Source organism: Grampus griseus, assembly GCF_964374135.1.
Source record: "Grampus griseus genome assembly, chromosome: 16".
NCBI classification, from domain to species: domain Eukaryota; kingdom Metazoa; phylum Chordata; class Mammalia; order Artiodactyla; family Delphinidae; genus Grampus; species Grampus griseus.
Genome location: NC_139010.1, coordinates 73,398,684 through 73,416,035, shown reverse-complemented (window position 1 = coordinate 73,416,035; position 17,352 = coordinate 73,398,684).

The following is a 17,352-nucleotide window of genomic DNA, read 5'->3' as shown; positions in this document are numbered from 1 at the left end:
GCTCACATGATTATGGACGCCAAGAAATTATCTGATCTACCCTGTGTAAGCTGGCGGTCCAGAAAAGCAGTAGTTAGATCCAGTCCAAACCCAAAGGCCTGAGAACCAGGGGAGCTGATGGTGTAAGTCCCAATTTGAGTCCAAAGGCCCAAGAATTAGGAGTGCCAATGTCCAAGGTTAAAAGAAGACAGATTCCCTGCTCAAGCAAGAGGGCAAATTCACCCTTCCTCCACTTTTTTGTTCTATCAGACGGTCAAGGGATTGGATAATGCCGCCTGCGTTGGTGAGGGTGATCTTCTTTACTCAGCCAACCAATTCAAACACTAGTCTCTTCTGGAAACACCCTCATAGACACACCCAGTAATAACGTTTTACCAGCTCTCTGGACATCCCTTAGCCCAGTCAAATTGACACACAAAAAATCAACCATTGGGCTTCCCTGGTGGCGCAGTGGTTGGGAGTCCGCCTGCCAATGCAGGGGATACAGGTTTGTGCCCCAGTCCGGGAGGATCCCACATGTCGCGGAGCGGCTGGGCCCGTGAGCCATGGGCACTGAGCCTGTGCGTCCGGAGCCTGTGCTCCGGGGCAGGAGAGGCCACAATAGTGAGAGGCCCGCGTACCGCAAAAAAAAAAAAAAAAAAAAAAAAAAAAAAAAAAAAAAAAAAAAATCAACCATCGTAGTCCCTTATCTCCTAGCAATGTCCTATGTGCTAAATTCTAACCAGTGCTCAAGTTCAAAACTAAGTGATTACATGCTTCATTCAACAAATATGTCTTGAGCATCTGCTACCTGTCAGGCAATGGGTGAGGTGATGCTGAGAATACAGAAGAAAAAGGACACGGTACTGCTCTCCTGGGGCTTATACTCTCAGAGGACAGCACACACTATAAAATATGGCCAAAGAAGAAGAGACATGCAGATCCATGGGAAGACTTCCTGGGAGGAAAGAGGCAACTAGGATGGGCCGTGAAGGATGACAATAGATGGTGTCCTACCACCTGGCTTCAAATCTCATCTCTGCCGTTCACCAGCTGTGTGACCAAGGCAAATTACTTAACTTCTCTGTGTCTTCCTTTCCTCATTTGTAAAATGGGCACAAAAATAGCACCAATCCCTCTGGGTGTTGCGATGATTCATTGAGTTAATTACATGTATAGTACAGATCCTGCCAGGCAGCATTCAGTAAAAGTTAGCTATGAAATTAGCGTTACCTGTTAAATGGAGTAATAAAATGTCTTATTTTGCTGCCAGGATAAAGAGAAAAGTCAAGTAAAGCACTTAGGACAAGGCCTAGCACATGGTAAGCACTAGATAATGTTGCTATTTATTCTTCTGGTGTTGTCCTGGCTGCAGCAGGGGTGGGGAAAGGGGGAATGAGGGGCAAGCAGGGCAAAGCATTAATTAGCTCCCCCTCCTCTCTTTCCGGGTCCCAGACCCTCTGTTTAGCCCCATACCCTCGGCTGCCAAGTGTCATCTCTCTGGCTCCCCAGCCCTGAATCCCACCCCCGGAAGCTGGAGGAAAGGGAAGGCTGGTTTCTCGGCTGCTCTCCTCTGTTCTCAATCAAATGTGCCGCTTTTCTGCCTGGCTTCACACATTGTATAAAGCAACGTGTGCGGATTGCTCCGTGTCCACACATCGGGCTCCTCCTGACCTGCTGATGGCTCTGGAGCCCATTATTGTAATGGATTTGCTGTTGGGAAAAAGAAGGGGTCATCTGCCTAATAAATCCCTGCCCCAGCAGATCACGTCCGGCAGCCCATCTTCCAGAGAGGTTTTCACTCTCATGGATTTGTTTAGTGATTTCTGAAAGACAGGTAAGCTCTAATAAGTGCCCTAAGATACAGGCAAGACATCACTGAAATGGAACAAGAAACACAAGACTTTTTGGAGCAATAATTTGAGTTCTTTTTTTTTTTTGGTCCATCTTCTGAAAGCGTAATACGGTCTTGCTATTACGTCTTAAAAAAAAGTGCTGCTAATGAAATGCATAGAAAAGTAAAAACAGTCATGCATATTAGACACCTTTGGGGATTTTGAAAAACTCGTTTGAAGGGCTAATTAAGAAGCTATTAAAAATAATTAATAATAATCTGCTTTTCCCAAATTCTTTTCAGTTCAGAAGTGTAAGTGACGCCATTTTTACTTCACTTTTTAAAACACATAAACTTCAGTGGCAGATCCTTCGTTTACCTGGAAGTCTTTTCTAAACTTTTAATGATTTGGGGGAAGGTAATCCCATTTGTGTCCTTCCTTCCTTGGGTTTTCTTTTTCTGCGTGAGCTGGTTCCCGCAGCAGATCGTTCAGCAAATGCAGTCAATGCACCATCGCAGGAGTGATTCTAAAGCCCTACTGGGAGAAAATTGTTGTGAGTTACAGGAAATTAAAAAATTCCTGCAATACCAACCCACTTCTCAAAGTCACTCTGTGGTATCCCAGCATCCATTAGACTCTGAAGTCAGGCCAGAATGATTTTCGAAGAGTAATTTCCAGCCTTCTAAAGGGTCACATCATGTATTGAAGCCATATTTGCTTTTGTGTTTTGTAAATTTCTAACTCATTACTAAACTTTTTGTCTCTTAGACCCCTGCGTCTGCCTCTCACCTCGCCCTCGTCAATCTGAACCTTAAAAATCTAATGAAAAATGCCGAAACACATTTTGCATGTGGAAATGTGATAAAACACAAATTGTTACGAACCTGAGGAGGAACTGGCTTTCAAGGATGGGAGGGAGAAGCATGCTACCGTTCTTGAGAGCCAGCGCGCTGCTAGGTCGCTGCAGGTCACCAGGAATACAGAGAAACAAACAGGATTTTCCTACTCTCCTCTGAGCCTCAGGGTTCTGGTTTTTGAGATAAAGCCACAGGCAGTATCTGTTCTACAAGATTCCAAACTGTTCACGCCCTAAGTACCAGACTGGAAGACTAGCAGTGTGCCATTTTCCATCTAGAAGGGGCATATCAGAGGTCTCCGTGCTTCCGCAGAATAACGTTGGCTTCTGCCTGTGTTCTGACACAGGAGCTCACTTAAGCTGTGGACACCTTGAGAATGTTACACAGTACCTTGTAGTGGACAGAATAACCCCACCGTTGAGCTCTGTGATTTGGGGGACATTAAGAAGTTGATGAAAGCTGTGTAAACTCCTCCTAAACACACACACACACACCCCATTACATACAGAGTCTCTCTCTCTCTCTCACCCTCACTTACTCTCTCTTGCATTTCGTTTTCAAGAGCCCACACTAAGATCCTGTGTCCTGTGATGCAGGTAAGTATCACACCTGAGTTCCCTTCACCTGGGTAGATAGGAGTCAGCTTCCTGAAATGAAGAGAACACGAACACTGGAGGCAGGCTGACTTAGGTTTGCAACCCAGCACTGCCATTTCCTAGCTGTGTGGCCTTGGTTAAGTCACTTAACCTCTCTGGGCCTTGGTTTCCTCTTGTGTAAAACGGAGATAATGATACCTACTTTTCAGATTTTGCTGAGAATGGGCCAAATCATGGGCAAAGAGCGTGGTCTGAAGCTGACACACAGTGGGGCTCCATCAATGGAGGCTATATTTTGGTTCAGATGGTTCTGGGCTCTGATTTGGGAGGGGAGGTAGGTCCACTGAGGTGGTGGCTGGAAAATTTTGGCTGAGTGCTGCCCTGAAAACTCTGGATTCAGGGAATGAATTGCTCTGTTCATGAACACCCAGCCTGACGCTTCCAAATGAAATGTAAATGAGCGTTCCAACAATCCTGGCATTTGCTTTGGGAAAAGGTGCGAGCAGATAGTCACAGCCAGGGCAGCCCTTCTGAGTGAGCCATCCTGGTGTCCGAATGGGGCTGGTTTGCTGAGAGAGGACTTCAGCTGCTCCTCCAAGGGTGGTCCTCATAGGTGGGTTTCATGAAGCTCGCCCTGTCCATGGAGATGAGCTCAACCTTCTTTCAGTAAACACGTCCCCCTGGGTCTTCCCGCGGATCATCATCCCAGCTGAAGGGGCTGGTGACCTGCCAGCAAAGTGGACGTGTCTCGACTCTGGAGCTCAGCCTGGCCCTCCTGTTCCTGCCTCCCTTGTTCGAGTAGAGGAAAGGGGCTACTTGGACAGATCCCAAGGCCATGGCCATCATGGGACGGGCGCCCATCAAAGCTGTACAGACACAGCCTCCTCAAGCCCAGAAGCCAGGAGACCAAGGCCCACGAAGGACCCCACCAAGCCAGGCTCTCCTGGGGCACCTGTCTGGCCAGAGCTCCCTTCAAGGGTGAAATCTTCCTGGTCCAGAAGAGGATGTGGCCCTTAAGAGAAAGAAGTATACTAGAGCTGGCATGCACGCATGGGCCCAGGGGCAAAGATGCAACAGAAACCTAGGCCGACGCCTTCAGAGTGAGCCACGCATCCGGGGCCTTTATGGCAGTTGTCCGGAGCTGTTAACAAGTGGTCTGGGAAGCTCAGCTGTATTCATTTTTCCACATGACCTAGGGCTGGAGTGGGAAAAGTACAGCTTTACAGGTGTGCACCTAGCCTGCGGCCCAGCACCCACATCTCAGCTCAGCCAGTGTTTGGGGCTCCTGGTCATGTCCCGGAGCTGGAGATTCTGGGGCTGCCTTGCTACGCTGGGATGGAAACCCAGAGGAGAATTGGAGGGATTCACATCTCCAAATGCCTTTAGCACCACACTTCCAGGCTCACTAAGGATCAGAAGGGGTCCAGCGAACTTGACTGCATTTTACAAGGGATATTGACTGCTATGGGGGTGGAGTTCTTGAACTGGGGGATGACCAAAAATTGCCTAACACAAAGGGATGCTACAACTAGCTCATTATTTCATACCTACACAGGCATCAATCTTTTCTCAGGGGCTGGAATGGAAACTTCTTTGGCTCGTTCCTCACACTTAGCACTTAGTCTTTTAATAATTTTTTAAATTTTTAATAATTTTAATAATTTTAAATAATTTTAAATCACTGAATAATTTTAATAATTATTATAATTATTATAAATTATTATAATAATTTAAAATAATTTTTTAAATCAATGAATAAGTGACTAAAAGAACTAATCACCCACAGAAAAACTCTGCCCAGCCTCAGGCTGGGGTCAGGCATGAGCTAAAGCTCTGGGCTGTGATGTCTCTTGAGGTCCTGCGGTCTCCAGCCCCAGAGAGGGCAGGATGGAATCTAGGGTGGGGAGAGTCATTTGTGTCCCACCGCGCCTCAGCGATTCTGCAGCTTGTTTCAGGGTCCCCGGTGTGCTTGCTCCGGCGGCTGCAGCCCGCTAGGCTCCCTCCTCCCCAGGAGCAGACCCACAGCCCGACACGCTGGGAGCCAGGACCTGGCCCGGAAGAAGGGCCCGGGCAGCCGCACCCAGGCCTTGCTCGGGTCTGGGAGAGTGGACGCTCGGCTGCCAGACTACTGACTGCAGCTCGGTCGCTGCCCCTGGGTGAGCCTCTGCCAGGTCCGCTCTGCCTGGGCTCACCCCTCTCCTCACTCGGGCCTCAAGTGTCACCTCCTGCCCCACACCCCAGCCGAGACGGCCCAAATCCAACAAGCCTTCAGCACATGATCCACAAATGTGCTCATTTTTGATCTTCCCACCACCTCCGAACTGCTGCGGAGGAGTTGATGGGAACGGAATCCCCAGGGAGCCGTTGGGGCCTAATGCATCACATGTGCTGAGAGAGGCTAGGCCGGGCTGGACATTTGCAGCTCAGCTCCTGGCCCTCCTGGGCCCCGGTTCCTCGCACTTGGACTGAGCTGGGGAACCAGCAGCGGGAGGCTGAGCAGGGAGGACTCGCTCCTCCCAACCAAGGCCACCAGGACACAACGGCCTCTCTGGGCTGCTCCGTGGCAGGACGTTTTCTGGCAAGTTCCTAGTGGATTCAAATCTACACAGACAATAGCATCTCTTCCCCATTTTTAAGCCCAGGAGAGGGAGACATTGATGGTGTCCAGCCCCATTGACTCAGCCATTTGGGGGTTCAAATTTAAAATAATACTAGTTGTAATCCCCATACTCGAGTTTCTCCCGCTAAGCCAGGCACCTGGCAAAACTGTGTTAAAGGACCAGTTTTCAGCCACTATCAGAAACACAGTTGTGTACAGGAAACAGGAAGTACAGTGTTGTGTGTACAAATAAGCATCTACTCTGTGTCAGGCCCGGGAATCACAGGAGTCTGGTGGAGAGATTAGCCCCTGGGGAAAGCAGCAGATGAAGTGGGAAAACTAAAAGAGTGAAGTGGAAAAAGAACAGACTTTGAAGTCAGACAGGCCACCTTCTACCTCTAATCAGCTGTGTGACTTTAGGCCAGTTACTTAAACTCTCTGAGACTCTTTCTTCATCTGTAAGAGAGCCGTAAGAGCAGCTACCTTCCAGCAAATGAGATGGTGTGTGTAAAGCGCTGAGCACATAGAAGGTGTGAGTAATAAATGGCCGCTCTCCCCGCCACCCGCTTCAGCTCTGACTGTTCTCAGCCCCCAGTCACGCTCTTGGACTGTCCCAGATGCACTTGGAGTCCATCAAGAGAGAGGCAGAGGACTTGGGACACGGAGACATCCGTGGGTCCTTGAGCCTCCAAGATCCAGCCTTTTAAAAATAACCCTCAGAGCCTGACGAAGCAGAAGATTCACATTCCCAAGCCCCTGAGACCCTACTCCCCTCCCATCCCTGCCCTGGTCCCCATTTTCACTCACTGGCCTTACAGATCCCCTTCTCTACCTCCCTGTGGAATGGTCCTTCCAGCCCATCAGCTGGAAGGGGCCCTTCCAGGTGCTGTGGAATTGCCTTCCTTTCTGCTGGGGGTGCTCCCCTTTCTCAGAGGCCAGGACCCCAGCTGTGACTAGAGGCAGGGCTAGGAGCCGGCATGGGGGCACTCGGGGCCATGTGAGAGTCTGAGATATCTGCCTTCCCACCCTGAGAACACAGCCAGAGGGAGGGCAAGGCGGAGTCCTCTTCATTCTCCCAGCAATGTGGCCCTCTCTGTGGAGGCAAGGACCAAGTTCTGCTTGAGGTGTCCAGTAACAGCCGGAGGCTGGGCCCGGGCCTCTGGGCAGACATCACTGGCCCACCGGAAGGTGGTACCAGGAAAAACAGGGGGTGGGGAATCTGGGAGCCCATCCCAGGCATCCCGGGGCAGCAGGAAGACTGGACTGGACTCCTGGGCTATCACATACCAACCACGAGATCTGGTGTGGTTGCCTCACTTCCTTGGAGACACATCCAAGGACATGTGCCCATGGATGTCCCTGGGACCTCTCCCAAGTTACCTACTCAGAACTGAACTCACCACCTTCCTCAGCCCCCCGCCCCATACACCCCCAGTCTGGGGCCCGGCAGGACCTTCTCCACAGACCTCCAAGCCCCAAACCCTTGGCCTAGCCCCAGTCTCCCCTCGCCAACCCAGCTGCTTCTCAGGTTTTGTCACCTCCACCGCCTGCACATATTCCAGATAGTTCATCCCTTGCCATGCCCAGTGCCCCAGTCCCGCTCCTTTCACAGCCCCCCTGCACTGATATCAATGTCCCTAACTGGTGTTCCAGTCTCTGGCGAGACCTCCTCCAAGGAAGAATCCACAGAGCTGCGTGGTAGGTGCATTCATGATCCGTCAAATGATGATGGTGGCAATGATGGTGATGACAACAGCTAATGCTTTTCAGTGCTGACTTTGTACCCAGCCCTGTCCCAAGTCTTTCGCCTGAATTAACTCATTTAGGCCTCCCAGCAGCTCTGTCAAGGAAGCACTATTGCTATCCCAATTTTCCAGATGAGAAAACTGAGGCACACTGTGGTTAAACCACATGTTGAGACCACACAGGAGTGAACAGCAGGGCTGGGGTCCCAGGCAGTCTGGCCCCAGCCTTACCTACTTAATACTCTCATTGGTTTTCTTCAGAATCACCGCAGGATAAACTTGGCCTCAGAACACAACCCTTCACAACCTGGTGCACCCGACCAACACTCCAAGTATGTCCTCATCACCTCTCCACACCCGGGGCTCCAGCCAGGCCAAATGACATAAAGACCACAGCTGAACACAGCAGATGCTCTTATGCCTCTGAGCCTTTGTGCTTGCTGTTCCCTCTGCCTCAAGCACCTTTCCAAATCCCACCTTTCCCATTCAAGACTCAGCTCTAGGGAGCCTTCCTTTACCTCCCATTCCTACTCCATCCACAGCCCCTGCACTGACCCCGGCATAGCACACACTACATTGCATTGTAGTTACCTCTTCATGTTTCCTCCATTAACAATGACCTCTCAAGAGCACTATTGTGTCTTTTTACCTCTGTATTGCCTGCATCTTGCATAGGGTGTGAATGAACAAGCTGAGACGTAATTTATTTCCAAATGTAATAGAATAATTTTGACTCAAAGTGATAATAAAACAGGGACTTTGAATCCAGCTGCTCTGGATTAGAATCCCAGTTTTATGACTTATTAGCTGTGTGACATTGGGCAAATTACTTAACCTCTCTGAACCTAAGTTTCTTCATCTTTAAAATGCAAGAGAGGGCATAATGCTTTCAAAGGATTGCCCCGAATATTAAATGTAATAAATTTAATGAAGTGTCGAGCATATGGTCCTTGCCATTAAGCAGAAACTATTATGATAATGATTATTAAGCTCATTGTGTGATTATTAGGCTTTTATGTGAATAGTATTCACATGTATTCACCTCTGCATGTGTATGTACTTCCTGCACTGACTAGGGCTCTACTAAGCCCATCTTCCCTAACAGCCCTGAGAACCACTAGGCAGGAATCTCTGAGCAGATACTCTTCTCTCTGCTCCTCACACAGTAAAGCTCCGAAGCCCTTTCCCACCACAGGACTTTTGCACATGCTATTCCTCTGTATGGGATGTTCCTCCCTCCACTGGTCTCCTGGTTGGCATCTTTTAGGCCTAGGTATAGATGTTACCTCCTTGGAGGACCTTCTCAACCACTCTATCTGGACAGATGTCCCTGTACTCTCTACTGCCCCATTGTCCAATTCAACCCTGTTGGTTTCTTCCATAGCACCTTGAAAATATGTAAGCATTTGTGCGTTTGCCCAACCATTCCTTGTTAGTCTCGAGACGGTGTGGCACCGCCATCATCTTTACTGCTGTGCCCTTGGTGCCTGGCACACTGCCTGGCACTTAATGGGGAGCTCAGTAAATGAAAGTTGAGTGAATGTTGAATAAATAACCTGCTTGGGCTCCATTCAGCAAGAGCAGAGAAAAGGTGTGAGGATTTGCAGCTAGAGCCCCATCCCCGGCAGATGAAATAGACTCCTCCCTTTCCCCGAAGCCTCAGCGAGACTGCACCTGGCTGCCTGCAGCCAGCAGTGCTCAGAACCAGTCACCAGAGCCCGACTGGAGGGAGTTCAGAGGAGCGGGCCAGGCAGGATTAAGTGGAGGGAGAGGGTGATTTATAAAGAAAGATAAAAGGGCCCAGCTTCATAAGGCTGGGCTACAGGATCATTTCCATAACAGCCTCCAAATGTTGGCAAGGTGTGTGTGCCAGGGAGTGGGGACCACTCCCCCCACGAAGGTGCCGAGGCGGTCACCTGGAGAGACACAGGGAATCTCACCTGACTCCGGGTCTGGGACTAAGCCGGAAACCAAAGCCAAATCAAGGAAACTTCCAGCGTTGAGGGAGAACCTTACTTCCTCACTTGGGCTGTCAGCACCTCTCCTTTGAGCGCCCCGGGGAATTTATACAGCAGAAAAGAGGAGGGTCTTTTGAGAAACCAGAGAAAACCCATCTCCTCAGTAAGACTACTTTGCCAAGTAAGTATCTGAGAAGGAAGACACCTCGGCCATCTTGTAGACCAGGGGTCGACAAACTACGGCCTGAGGCATAAATCCATCCGACTGCCTGCTTTTGTAAATAAAGTTTTATTGGAAGACAGCCATGCCCATGTGTTTACGTATTACCTATGACAGCTTGTGCCCAGCAACTTCAGAGCTGAGAAGTTGCATCAGAGATACCATGACTCACAAATTCTAAATATTTACTCTCTGACCTTTTACAGACACTGTCCACAGCCCCTCTGTTAACGCATTGATTCTTGGGTAAAGTGCATGTCATTTTGAAAGGGAAAAAAATGTCCACAGGGCCGCAACTTTGACTTAAATTATTTTTATTATAGTAGTATTAAATATACACACACAGAGATAGTTAGGTATAAATGTCTTAGGCTTTCAGCGCGTACACAACTAGAAAACCAAAAAGCATTCTTGGATTAAATGCCAACAAAATGACAGAAACATTAAAATTAAAATGAAGAGCATTAAAATAATGCAGCCAACGATGTTTTTGCTGAAGAGGCATTGCTGCTCACAGCACGGATGGGCACATAGTGTATAGATTTGTTTGCATTTGGTAAGACTGATCTTAAAAAGTGTTATGTGATGACTCCATCCTCCCACTCAGTTTTTCTCTTCTAACTGTTGCAAAAACCTTCATTGACACAGAAAGCCATGACATCATGGGCCTTCGGTGGATACAAATACTCAGTCACATCTGCTCTTTCTCTCATTAGCCCATGAGAATTAAAGTACGTCGTTCTGATTGACCCGATGTCCTCTTGAACACAATTAAAAGTTAGGCACTAAAATTTTACGGCCATGTCCAGGTATAAGGTGACAAGGCAGATGAGCCAGAAAATATTTACAACAATTTTTTTTAATTATCAGTAAAATAAAAGAATATTTTAAAAAATCTCTTAGAAGCTTTGTCCACTGGTTGGGGGATCCCAGTTTGAAAAGCAGAGATCTAGCCCATCCTTTGCCTTTTCCAAATGGGGAAACTGAGTCCCATAGGAGGACTGTAACTTGCCAAGATCACGGTGGGAGTTGGGGCTGAAGCCATATTTGAATGGGGATGTGCTGAGTCTCAGTGCACTGTACCCCTTTTCAGCCCAATGGTGGGTCCACAGGGGCCCCCAAGAACAGCTGACCAGAGCAGAATTTTGCCCACTGACTATAATATGAATGTCTTCCTCTGGACTTAGGGAGGGAGCTGTGCCCTCAGACACCATGAGTAACAGCTGGAGCCAGCATCTGCGAGGCACACATAGGGGCCCACGGGCGGGCGGGCGGGAATGGCTTCCAAGAGCCCCTCCCAGAGCTTTAGAAGTGGAAGCAACAGCCGTAGGGCCTCTGCAAGAGCAGAGCCCTCTTACGTGGCCCAAAGAGAAGACTCAGAGAAGACTAGACCACCTGAATGCAAAAGTTAAGCCAATCCCTGGTGACGCAGTGGTTGAGAGTCCGCCTGCCGAGGCAGGGGACACGGGTTCGTGCCCCGGTCTGGGAGGATCCCACATGCCGTGGAGCGGCTGGGCCCGTGAGCCATGGCCGCTGAGCCTGCGCGTCCGGAGCCTGTGCTCCGCAATGGGAGAGGCCACAACAGTGAGAGACCTGTGTACCGCAAAAAAAAAAAAAAAAAGGTAAGCCAAGTCTTCACTGCCCTGGAGAACTGCTCAGGCAAAGGGATCATTTGGCTGCCACTTGGGCTGCCGGAAGCCAGCAGATCCCCAAACATGGGTGTGGCAGCAGTTCAGCCCCGTGGGGAATACAGCTCTTAGGCGACCAGGGCTGGAGAGGGACATGTGAACCGCTCAGCCTGGCCACAGGCTTTGCAGGGCTGCAGCCCCTGTTCTCCAGTCTGGTCAAGTCCCGGGCTGCCTTCCCCTGTCTGGGGAGCAGCGCTCCGGTCAGGAGGAGAAGCGGTGAGCAAACGCGTGGCAGCAGCCTGCTCAGAGCAGAGAAAAGCAGCCTGTGATACAGCTCCTAGAGCGGATGCTTATTTAAAGACTTATGACTGGTTGGTTCAGACTAAATGAGAATATGCAAGATATTTCAGAACAGGGCTTGGCAAACTTTTTCAGTAACAAGCCAGAGAGTAAATATTTTAGACTTTGTTGGACACATGCAGTCGCTGTAGCATGTTTTGTTTTAACAACCTTTAAAAATGTAAAAACCATTCTCAGCTCACACACTGTACTACGGCTACAGGCTGAATTTGGCCCATAGGTGGTAGTTTGTTGACCTCTGTCTAGCATATCACTAACTCAAGACATTCCCTACAAGATCAACTTGGTCTTCACGGGACCATAAGAAGAGAAGCAGATGTGCTCTCATCCTCAGACTCACATGCACACAGACACACATATTCACACACATGGACACACACACACACACACACACACACACTCAGTGTTTTGTCCATGAGACAAAACCACATTCTTTGAAAATAATTTCCAAATTTGCAAAGCACACACATGCCCAAAAGTTAATTCAGGGGCAATCTATAATGTGCAAAGCCACCATGTCCAGGGCTGGGAAGCTAGTGACAATTCCCAGAGGCACAGAGACACAGAGACACAAGAGGAGATCAGAGCAGGAAGACCTTGCCTGTGATCTAGTCTGAAGGTTTCCAAACTGTTCCTCAGAGTCACGTGACCTTTAAGGAGGGGGCCTCTGGAGTTCTCTGCTTCAGGCGGCCCCATTCAAATCCACTAAGCCAGCTGACCTTTACTCTTGTACTTACTGGATTTCCATCGAAGATTCCACCTGAAGGTAGGCTTTCATGACAAAAGGTAGTAGTGGGTGTTCAAAACTAGTGCCTGGCTGGTTGTCTTATATCTGCTCCCTCTAAAAGCTCTGGCAAGATTAGCCCACATGCTTGCCTGTGGCAGCCATCATTAGATAGGACAGGTGCTCTATGGTTTGCTACAGTCCCCACTGCTCCCTGTTGCCTTACACCACCCTGTTTCACTAATTGGTAGGACCTGCCTGGCCCCAGAGGCATTTGAGTTTGTGGCTCCTGTCAACGCAGTCTCAGCTGCTTCCTTCCGAGAAGTCACCACTAGATCCAAAACACTGACTTACCAACAGCTGCTGGATCCTCAGGTCTTAGGCAACCCTTGACTGATCCTTGTATTTTCTTAATCTTTTAGATTTATTTATATCCCACTTCATTCCAAAAAGTATTTGAGACAGCTTATAAATAAACATATAACACAATAAAATTTAAAAATAGAAGAAATCTGAAGGAAGGAAAATCAGAATAGGACAGTAGGAAAAGGCCAGAGGAAAAGTTAGGACATGAAAGCACAAGTTGAAAATGTCTGCACAACTTGTAACGGCAAGCAGAGATTTTTGAGTTAGGATGTCTCATGGAAGCGTATGGAACCACCCTCCCTTAATAGCTGAAGAAATTGATTTTTTTTTAAAAAAAGGGAAAGAAAGAAACAGTATTCAAGGAAAGAGGCTCAGCCCAAAGCCTTAAACTTCAAAAGCGTCAGCCAAGGAAAGAAACAACAAGTTAAGGAGCAGGGCAAAACGATTCAGTGCAGCAAGGTGTCCAGCGCCACTCTCCCCGCACCCAAAAGCCTTTGCGGGTGTGAACGTTAATTGTATGCGTCAACTTGACTGGATCACAGGATGCCCAGCTATCCGTTGTATCTGGGTGTGTCTGTGAGGGTGTTTCTGGAAGAGGTTAGCAATTGAATAAATAGACTGAGTCAAGTGCATTGCCCTCCCCAATGTGGCTGGACATCACCCCATCCACTGAGGGTTCAAATACAGAAAAAGGGGGAGGAAGGTTGGATTCACCCTCCATGTGCTGGTTGAGCCGGGACACCCATCTTCTCCTGTGCTCAGCAACACTCCTGGTGCTCAGGCCTTCAGACTTGAACTGGCATCTTCAGCCTCAGCTCTCCGGCTCTCAGGCCTTCGAACCACACCATCTACTTCCTTGGTCTCAGCTTACAGACAGCACGTCGTGGGACTGTTCAGCCTCCATCATCACATGAGTCAATAGCTTATAATAAACACAAATATAAATATAAACATACATGTCTCCTACTGGTTCTCTTTCTCTGGAGAACCCTGAGTCATACAGGAGGGCAACAGTATGCCAGCAGCCCCCCCTTGTACTGTCAGATCTGGAGTGAAGCCAGCCAAACGGGGATCCACAGCTTTCCCTCCATTGACTGGGAGAGAGTAGAAGATGCTGTTGGGGGGGAAAGAGGAAAAAAAAAACAGGAAAAATGGGGCTGTAATCAGGGTCCTGTCTCTCTCTGACAGGCGATTGTAGGAAATAATCCAAAACCAAGAGTGGGAATAGAGTACATGCCCCCGATTGGGCGTGGTGAGCCCAAGAGAGGGTATTTTGCGAATTTTTAGAAGTGGGAGTCGGGAGTCTAACTCAGACGCCTCTTCACTGGAGTTCATCAGGATAAAAACGTGTGACAAAGATATGAAACACCATTCCTTAAAATGTAGCAAAGGATATGAATACCCAGTGAAAAAAAATTGTGCAGATTTATAGAAGTTTTATTTACAATCACCTAGAATTGGAAATAACTCAAATACTCATTAACTAGTGAGTGGATAAACAAGGTGTGGTACATCCGTAGAGTGGAAAAATACTCAATAAAAAGTTGAGTAATAAATAAATAAAAAATAAGAATAAAGCAATAGAAAGTAAAGACTATTGATTCGTGCAAAAACATGGATGAATCTTAAAAACATTATGCTAAGTGAAAGAGGCCATACCCCAAATGTTACGTACTGTATGATTCTATTTATATGACATCCTAGGAAAGGCAAAATTATAAGGACAGGAAACACATCAGTGGTTGCCAGGGGTTGGGGCCAGGGGACAGAGGGCGGGGGAGAGAACTGACTACAAAGGAACAAGGGAACTTGGTGAGGTGATGGAAACAGCATATCTCTTGATTGTGACGGCATTTATACAACTGCATATATTTGCCAAAATTCATAGAACTGTATGCTTGGCAAAGGATGAGTTTTATTGGATGCATATCATACCTCAATAAACCTGACTTAAAAAAATAATGTAGCCTAAGGGGAAAAATCAAACCATCCTCAAGTACAATGGAAAGAAAGTCAAGAAGCCAACCACACTCCATGAGAGCAAAACAAATGTCTAAAGAGAACTATTCAACATAAGCCAAATAAAAAGGAATGGTATAGCAACTAGGAACATCCAGTTTATGGTCATTCTTCCCAAAGGGGAAAAGAAACACAGCCACCAAAAGACAGACATGGGGGCTTCCCTGGTGGCGCAGTGGTTGAGAATCTGCCTGCCAATGCAGGGGACACGGGTTCGAGCCCTGGTCTGGGAAGATCCTACATGCCGCGGAGCAACTAAGCCCTTGAGCCACATCTACTGAGCCTGCGCGTCTGGAGCCCGTGCTCCGCAACGAGAGGCCGCGATAGTGAGAGGCCCGTGCACCGCGATGAAGAGCGGCCCCCGCTTGCCACAACTAGAGAAAGCCCTCGTACAGAAACGAAGATCCAACACAGCCAAAAATAAATAAATAAATTTAAAAAAAAAAAAAGACAGACATGAAGGTATCATGAAAGAAACATTAATGAAACCACAGAAGAAAATCCTTTACAGGTCCCTTAGCTAAAGAAAAAGGCAGTAAGAATGTGAATCCGATTTTTTTAAAAGAAGCTCAAGGGCTTCCCTGGTGGCGCAGTGGTTGAGAGTCTGCCTGCCAATGCAGGGGACACGGGTCCGGGAGGATCCTACATGCTGCGGAGTGGCTGGGGCCGTGAGCCATGGCCGCTGAGCCTGCACGTCTGGAGCCTGTGCTCTGCAACGGGAGAGGCCACAACAGTGAGAGGCCCGCGTACCGCAAAAAAAAAAAAAAAAAAAAAAAAAAACGAGCTCAAAATGAACACTACCAGAAGGGCAAAAATTTTAAAAACTGACACCACCAAATGATGCCACGGATATGGAGTGATTACAACTTTCAAATACTGCCGGTGGTAGTGAAAGGCAATACAACAGTTTGGGGAAGTTTCTGGCAATGTCTTATAAAACTAAATGTACACCTTCCCTATGACCCCATATTCCAATCCTAGATATTTATCCAAGAGAAATGAAAGCATATGTTTACAAAAAGAGTGTTCCTAGCAGCTTTATTTATTTATTATTATTATTTATTTATTTATTTCCTAGCCAAAACCTGAAACATGCCAGCTGTCCATCAACAAGAGAATGGATGAATAAATAATAGTACATTTATACAATGGAAAACTACTAAGCAATAAAAAAGGGACAAACAACACTAAAGATGAATCTCAGGACAGTATGCTCAGAGAAAGAAACCTTACACAAAAGAGTACATACTATGTGATTCCAGTTACATGAACTTCTAGCGCAAGCAAAACTAACCTGTGGGAGAAAAAAATTACAGCAGTGCCTACCTCAGTGTAGGGGTGGAGACTGGCTGAGAAGGGGCATGAGGGAATTCTATATCTTGATAGTGGTTTGGAGTACACAGTGAATGTATCTGTAAAAATTCATCAAATGTGCAGTTAAGAGTTGTGCATTTCATTGTATATACAGTTTACCCCGACATGTATGATAAAGCAAGTATAATTAAATGTCAATGTAAGAATCTAGGTAATACATATATAATTGTTTGTTGTAAAAGGCGTTCAACTTTGCTGTGTATTTGGAACTTTTCACAATACATTTTGGGGGAAAACTCATCAAATGGCGCAATGGTATGCTTAAGATTTGTGTACTTCATTATATGCAAATTTTATCTCAAAGGGAAAAATAAATAACTGTAAACAAATATTAAACCCCACTTGATGATATCCATGTTGAAGTATTTAGAGAGACTTATACCAATGTCAACACTTGCTTTTGAAACAGCAAAAATATGAGAGGTTGGTGGATTAAGGGGTGAACCGATTAACAGATATATGACTATAGCAAATAGAGTAAAATTTTAATTATAGAATGTGGGTGGTGGGCATATGGGTGTCCATTCGAAATTCTTTCAACTTGTCTGTATCTTTGAAACTTTCATAATAAAATGATGAAAGGGATGATAAAATAACAAGATGAGAGGGAAATGGTCATTGCAAACCAAAGGAAATGAAGTATGGACCAAACAATATTTAAAAATAAATAACAATGAAAATCAGCAAGAACATCACAGATGTGAAAAATCAAATTACTGGTAAAGAGGGAAAACCTGGATGATTACAAAGAACATAGACGAAAAAGACAAAGAAATCGGTGCTAAGAGAATCCAACACAAGGGTAATTAGTGTCCCTGATATAGAGAAATCAAAAAATGGAATGGAAAAAGTGTTGAATGAAAAAAGTACTGGATGATATAAAACGGCACTGTCTGAAATGCAGGAAGGACTGAATCCACAGTACATAGTGTTTCAGGAAAAAAAAATGAATTCAGAATTTTCAACACCATGATGTGTCCTGATTAAGTAATTTAACTTCAGTAAAGAAGTAACAATTCCTCAAGAATCCAGGCTTAAAAAGCAAATGACCATGGAGGAGGGAGAGTATCAGGCTGCTCTCAGGCCTCCAAG